The following is an 8,337-nucleotide window of genomic DNA, read 5'->3' as shown; positions in this document are numbered from 1 at the left end:
TTGTTGTTCCTTAGAGTGATTATAATCAGGTTGAACAAACACTTTTCCACCCCTTATTATTGGGTTAAAAAGATTGCTTTGTAACATTAAACCAAAAAGCCAGTCCCTTTCCACTAAATTATGACCAGCCATTAGTTTTCTCATTTCTTTTATGTCAAAAATGTGCCTTAACCCTTAACCAGAGGTCTCATACATATAATATACTACTAAAAACATGAATTAGCAACAAACAAACTCTACAACTAAACAACAAAATCTGTCACTAATACTGCTTAGCGACATATTATCAAAAATTCAATTAGCTACGAGTGATTTACTGTTTATTGTTTCTAGTCGATATACATAGATTATACACGTTATACACATATTACACATGAATTATACATATAAATTGTATATCAGTCAACTATTTTTAGTTTAAGCAGTTGGGTGGACGACTATTTAGGTTAATTCTTCTAAAGAAAAGGTACACAATGGACAAAAACATACCATAGGAAAAAATGGACACCAATCTTGATAGCAAGTGAATGATCAAAAATCCCAACAACATCCAACAAAGCCAATTTCCTCAACTCATCTTCAGGTCCTTTACCAGTTAGCCATTTTTCAAAAACCCCATGTTCAAGAAGGTACCAAATTCTCCTCATAGTAATTTCCCTTTGTTGTTCTTTAGAATGATTATAATCAGGTTGAACAAACACTTTTCCACCTCTTTTTATTGGATTAAACAAATTGCTTTGTAACATTAAACCAAAAAGCCAGTCTCTATCTACTATATTATGACCATCCATTAGTTTTCTCATTTCTTTTATGTCAAAAATGGATGATTGTTCTGATAATTCAGGTGGGGTGTAACTTAAACATGGAAATGACTGGATTATTGAATTTGGGGTTGGATTTTCTTGATTTAAGTGTCTGCTTAGAACTTTTGTTCTGAAATTGACTTTTTCCATTGATGAAAAATGGGAATTTTGCATTTTTGAGAGATGTGAAGTGAATTAGGAAATCAAGAAAACAGAGATGAAAAGAGGTACAAAAGAAAAGTCTTGATTTGATAGAGTGGATCTAAAGTTTTTAGAAGAAAATAAGGTTTATATATATGGTGTAATGTGGTGGCAATGTGGCAAACGTGGCTTTGAGGACAAGATTAACATGACAGTGTGAATTCACCATTTAGTCAAAATGTCTGCCTACTAGCTCCATTCATATAAATGAATTTTTTTTGGTGTTCTTAAGATATTTAAATTAATGAAATGGTTCACTTGACTAAATTACCTTCTGTCTTTCCCAACTTTTTCTTAAAGATTGAAACAGTTAGCGTTAGGATCAGGGCGCAGGAATGAAAAAAATATTTTAAAAAAAGGTAGGCGAACAATTTACTTAGTTACACCAAAAAACTATCTCCGAGGAAGTATTAATATCATATAAGAGTCTAAATTTATTGATGTATTTTTAATTATTTATTTTAATAAAACAAAATCGAAAAAGAATCTTTATCATGCACAATATATTTTTCACAAACATAGCTTTCTGAATATTAAAAATTACATATATATATACATTTAAAAATAATTAAAATTATATTTTTATGTATATGTAATAGATGTTGAAATGACAAGAGAGGGCTACGATGGTATGATTGAAACATTTGAATAACAATCACACCTCTTTTTTAAATCAAACCTGATTCATTTAAATAATTGCATCATGGATGGCAAATACTGATAAATCTCAAGATACTCGATCTCATCAAACATAGATAGTATCTAGCCACACAGCTTTGAGATAAAAAAAGAAAAACTACAAATACTCTCTAGTTCGAGACAGGTTTAATTACTACCAGTAGTTAAACTAGAAAATGATTAGAAGTAGTATATTATGCAACATATGTTTTATGCTAATAGAGAACATCTCTGAGAATTCCATTTGATCTTGAACTAATAAGTAACATTAAATGAATTGTCAATTTGTCATGAGGCAGTCACCAATAGATATTAATTATTTCTACTAGACTTCCTTAAAAGGCATATTAAGAACAAACAGAAAAGAGCATAAACCGTCAATTCATTGTAAATGCAGTTTGGTAAAAAGCCAAACTGATGTAAGCTGCCAATATCAATATGCTACCTTTTCTAATAAATTTAAATTTAGGCACGGACAATATTAAGAAAATTCAATTAGTTTCTTTGTTCTCCATCTTATTTAGTTTCTTTCCAAATTTAATTCAACTTCCATTTTTAGTTTGAAACAATTGGACAAAGAAAACTTGAAAATAATAGCTATTGGGTTTTAAGTGCATGAATTTAACTGCATGTTTGGTCTTTTTAATCTTGTATGGACAATAGAGGAAAAAAATGTATATCACTAAGTATGTTACTAACTGATCCAATATTTCAATTCTATATTAGACCAAGCATTTCACATGGCCAGCACACTTTTGTAGTGACAAAAGAAAGAGAAACTCAGATCGGAAAATTTTAATATATATATATATATATATATATATATATATATATATTAAAAAAAATATTGAATTACTATAAGTTGTGCAATTCCTAACCAATCGGTCAAACGCGTTATTCATTTAATAAAAGCCAGGGATTAGAGCCCCTGCTTAAACATTAAAGTTGTGAGGATTTGAACCATAATCTTCTTATACTAATCCTTAACTAAATCACTATACCATGGCTCATTTTGGTATCGTAAAATGAAATTCTTATTATTAAAAAATGCGTCTCTAACGAGGTTATAAATTCTTTTATGTACGCCATTGTTTTTCAAAAAAAAAAAAAGTTGTTATCTTGTATTTTAGCCTTTCAAAATTAAACGTTAAGAAACATAAAAAGATGATATTTTTAAAAATAAATTAAACGTGAAAGTTATCATATAAAATTGATCGATAGATATAATCTTTTACTTAAATATTTTTGCTTATTTAGAAGGTATGAGAGATTGGCAAGATTTTTTTTTTTTTTTTTTTTTTTTGGCTGAAAAGAGAGATTGGCAAGTTGAGTACGCATACCAAGATGGAAGTGAGGTTACATTTTAGACTCAATAAACAAACAAACAAATAAATTGCCCATACTTCTAGACTTTCTTTTTTGAAAAAAATTGCCCCATGTATTCCTGTTTTCTTGTGAGGCGTGCAAACGTAATCTCATTCTGCTCTTTTGGATGTTGATGCCTCTATTTTGTTCTTATCCTATATATACTCCCTCATATACTACCTCCGTCTCATATAATTACTTGCACACTTCCTTTTTTAAATGTCAAATTATATAGATTTTTACCAACATTTTGAGATATCTTTCTTTCACCATATTGATATGAGAAAAAAAAAAAACATAGTCTTAGCCTTTCAAAATATAGTTTTTGAATATTTAAATTTTAATTTTAAAATATTTAATTAATATAATTCATTTTAGCTCTGAAAATTAGTAAATTTGACCTTCAAGAAGGGAAATAGACAATTAATATGGGACTGAGGGAGTATTAATAAGGTCCATCTTGTCCCATACGAAGACAATTATTATATCTCATTCTACTATAATAATTAGAATGAAATTTATTAGGGTAGTTGCACAATGGTTGCATACATATAATTTTAAAATAGAATGTAATTAGAGTAGAAATCGTTGAGACTGGTCGCTAGCCAAGGTTCCACAATGTTTCCAAACACGTGCAGCCATGATTGAAAGTTTGGATTTTGCAGAAAATAAAATGAGAAGAACAACTTTTAATTTAGAGGATGAGAGAATATTATCGGTGTTGGAGAAGTTCGCAAATAGTGATGCATATATAGGCCAACTGTTGGAAGTTGTTAGACATGGACTTAATGAGTTGTTACATAATTTACATAGCTCTTACAAAATTAAAATACCTTTAACATAGGTTGTTACGAATAAGATTTTACAGAAGTGATTGGATAAGTTGTTACAGAATTGATTTTGAAGTAGCTACACAAAGAAGAAAATGTCTTGAAAAGATAAAAGCCAAGCAAAAACGTGCACCACAATGCGCACGTGCAAGGAGCATGAGCCAAACAGAGAGCTGTGGATGCAACGCGTCATGTGGTTGTCAAGTTTCAACTCGAGAAAAATGGAGGAAATTCAACTAATCCCATAAGGAGGAGGTTTGTATATAAAATGCTCAAAATTATTTTCATATTTCTATGGAGACTTTTGATCTTACAGATAAGACAAAGAAGTAAGTGCAAAGAGTTGACCTCTAAGATCATATGCACAATGCTGAAGGAACTAGTTATTACTATGTCACATTTTGTTAAAGTAGATCATAGGTGATTGTTCATATTTTTTGAATGATTTAGAAGAAAATAGCAAGAAACTCAAATTGAAGTTAAGGAAGTGTTAGTTTATCTAGTGAAGAATGTTGGGGTACAACAGCCCAAAGATATCTTAACATGATGTGATATTGTATTATTTTTAGGGGGCCGCACGTACAGTTTTCAAAAAAGGCTCTGTCATTAAGAGTATCCCCCCATATAAGTAAGCATGCCTTAGGAAAAAGTGGCATTACCAATGTGAGCTTTGTTCGCGACACCAACAATCTTTCCCTCGAACTAAGTTCCACATGACTCATTCGGGTCGAGAGATTGACGTGTCGTGTCTTACCCATATCGTCGAGTATTTACGGTCCGAAGCCCAAAGGTTGAACAAACATTTTCCGTCTTTTTACGGGTAAAGGTTGTGCTTAAACATTAAGACGGCAAAAGGCACTAAGTCGGGACCGCCACACACCACCATCTTATGTCTTCAACCAAACCATTGGCTCGATACTAGTTGTTGGGTTAAAACGGTCCAAAGATACTCTTAACACGATGTGATATTGTCCTAATTTGCTTAAGCGGCCATAGCCCGCGGTTTTAATTAGCTCGCGTGATTTAAGAGTATCACTTCTTATAAGTAGCTCTTTTTCTTTTACACATATTACAATTGTGGTACTTTGTTCGCACACTCAACAAAGAACACATCCTGCTTGATTTTGATTACTTTCAATGTACTTTGAGAAATTGATCAGATTTACCCATATCATACTTTAACCGCATTTTTGATCAAATTATAAAGGCATAAATTCTATGTTCCTACTACTATATGTCTATTTTATCTTTGCACTTCATGTATGCATATGATAGATACTAGTGAGAGTATGCCTGGGCTTGCAGCTATGTGGGCAAACTGTGTCTATACGTATATTTTGGTTTAATTCTCTTGCATACATAGTGCTTTTGCCTTCATTTTTGTGTGAAACCTTGACCTGAAGGTTTTCAATAAAATCTTTTTCATAAATAAAAGCATGTGCAAAATGAGCACGATTGGGAAAGATTTCATGTGCGAATGAGGAACCATAAGAGCTAGCAGCTGTGAAACATGGAGGTATATTAAAGAGAAAGCACAAAAATTTAGAATAATATTTGAAATGTATACTCAAGCCTAATACGTATAAGGCCATACAGTACATTTCACATGACCAAAGCAAGGTCATTATTTCTTCAAATAAGAGATACGATACAGAGTTTCTAGCTATGGTGTATATATGGTGTAATGTGGTGGCAATGTGGCAAACGTGGCTTTGAGGACAAGATTAACATGACAGTGTGAATTCACCATTTAGTCAAAATGTCTGCCTACTAGCTCCATTCATATAAATGAATTTTTTTTTTGGTGTTCTTAAGATATTTAAATTAATGAAATGGTTCAGTATAAGGCCAATACGTATACGTATAAGGCCATACAATACATTTCACATGACCAAAGCAAGGTCATTATTTCTTCAAATAAGAGATACTATACAGAGTTTCTAGCTAATTAGCTCCATAACTGTTATCATGGCCAGCTTTTAGTGCTAGAGTTCTTTGCATTCGACATGTTGGGTATGTTGGAGTGCTATGCTTTGGAGGATCGTTTTGGTGGATGGGTGCTCCAAAGTAGACTGACTCAAATCTTTAGCATTATTGTCTCATGCTGCAACTCTTTGCTTCTCTTGAGGCCTCCAAAGCTAATTGATTATAAGTGATAGGAAAAAACGTGGTTCGACACATCATCTCTTCCCAGTCATTGTTCAAGATAATACATTCCAACACGACATCACCTTTTATAAGGCAAATGATATCAAACTTAACCAATTCATTTTTTACCTGCTAAAACATGATAAATGCCTTGTCAACAGTCAACATTTAGCTGGACTCCAAGTTAGAGGTTATACCATAAAAATCAGAATAGTGAAGAGAAGAAGTCCATATGGATTCTGTAAAATGCATGTTCAAGCATGTCACTTATCACAAGACCAAATACAACCAAGTTTCACTTGGAAAACAATATAGAAGGAATTGCTTGTAAAACTGAGACATCAGAAATCATTCTATTTACTCTAATCATTTTTTTTGAAGCTCTTAATCAAATATCTTTATCCCATTGAAAAAACTTTCTTGACATAAACCAGGATAAGCTATAACCAAACATCAGTGAAGGAAGAGTATGAAACCAATTACTGCTGAGAATGTGAATGCCGGAAGCTTCAATAAATCATTTTTTTTAGTAAATCATCAATCTATTATAAATCATATATAACACCCCACAGTCATTCTCCCAAAGACAACACACACCCTGCACCTTGCTCACTGTATATGCATTTATCCAAAGAGTTTGACAAACCCATTGTCTTGTTCTTACAAGAAAGATTTTTTGTGATTGAGCAAAATGACTCTTTTGCCCTTGGTCGTCCCACACTTGGTGTGATTTCACAAAGTTGCTTTATCAACAATGTTGCATTTACACCATGAATTAGCATGCACTTTTTTCCAACATTTAAACACAATCAAATCCATTTGAGAGATTCAGATAAAGATCCATCAAGATATGCTAATGAATTCTTTTGAATTATTATCTGAAAGTTCCTTTTATGAAAAGGCAAAATTAGCAAGCATTGATGTCATGCTCTCGTCTAATTGTCCTAAACAAGAACATATTTTCCCATTAGATAGTACCAAGAAGTATAAAGAAGCACCTACCACAAAGGAGCACATAAGAAGTGGAAAATCCTCTTAACATAACAAAGATTCTTGAGTAAGATCCTGAATCCAACCAAGAGACATGCGTTGTACCACTAAAAATGGAAAGATTAAAAAAACAAAATAGAACTTCACATGAAAGTAAGATTTCTACCTGTTATTCCTCCATTCAAGTTTATGTTTGCCGTCAAGTTTCACATCAACCTAGAAGAAAAAAGGGCTTATAACCTGTTAATTTATATACCTTCAATCACTTTTAATAAACGAATAGAACATTCTAAAAAGTAGACGAACAACAATAAGACATGCTAAAATTGTTTATTTTTAACTACAACATGGAGAGGAATCTGAAGGTCAAAGAGGACATACAAGTTCTAACCTCAGTCAGAGCTAAGGATACCGTTCTAAGAACTATATTTACAAGTCTTTATTTTTTCTACTAAGAAGAAAAAGGTAAAAATACAATCCAGCAAATATACAATTTGATTCCCTTTGCAAACTTATGGGGCTCCATAATATTCAACAAGTCATTCATTAAAATTATAGCAGAAAGCCAAAGTTGTACACAAGAATGTTTTAGATTATGTAAGTAATTTGACTTTCAAACTATCGAATGTTCCGTCCCCTTTGTTCCTTCCATATAAACCAAAGGAAAAAAATGGATATCACATTCCAAAATCTTGTTGTTACAGCTTTTATCTTTCCTACATTTTTAGTTGAGAAAAAATTGTGTCGAGGATTGTGGCATGACACACTGGATCTAAAAGCAGATCTCATTTGCTAGTCATAAATATAAGGAATTGGGCATGTATAGACTCACATAAACACACACACACACACACACAGAGACTTGTAAATATTAGAGGAAAAATAAGGTTTCAACGGGATTTTTGTTGATAGAAACAGATAAGAAAAAAACTATATTCTTATGCTAAGAAGGAAAAATAATACTATACTAAAAGTCGTTTACCTTTGAGAATAGGAAGAGCGAAATTTTTTTGAAGAATAAAAGTATTGGTCTCTTCCCATCAATTTCCTTTTAGGAATTTGTTTTGATGACAATACCTTTCAGAACAGTCGTAATTACTTTATTGCATGGGAACTACCAGAATTAGAAACAATGAATGAAAAAGTGAAAATTAATACGTCATTTCCTTTGTAAGACGTGTGATTGTAGATAATATGATAAAATAGAAGCTCAAAGGTTTGTTGAAAAGGGGCGAGTTACTGGTATTTTTGGGCTGCAACATGCACAATTTATTTAAGCCAACATTAGATACAAATTATACAGTTACATTTAGCACTTTACA

The sequence above is a fragment of the Lycium ferocissimum genome, chromosome 4 (assembly GCF_029784015.1).
Source record: "Lycium ferocissimum isolate CSIRO_LF1 chromosome 4, AGI_CSIRO_Lferr_CH_V1, whole genome shotgun sequence".
Classification (NCBI taxonomy): Eukaryota; Viridiplantae; Streptophyta; class Magnoliopsida; order Solanales; family Solanaceae; genus Lycium; species Lycium ferocissimum.
This window is presented reverse-complemented; position numbering follows the sequence as displayed.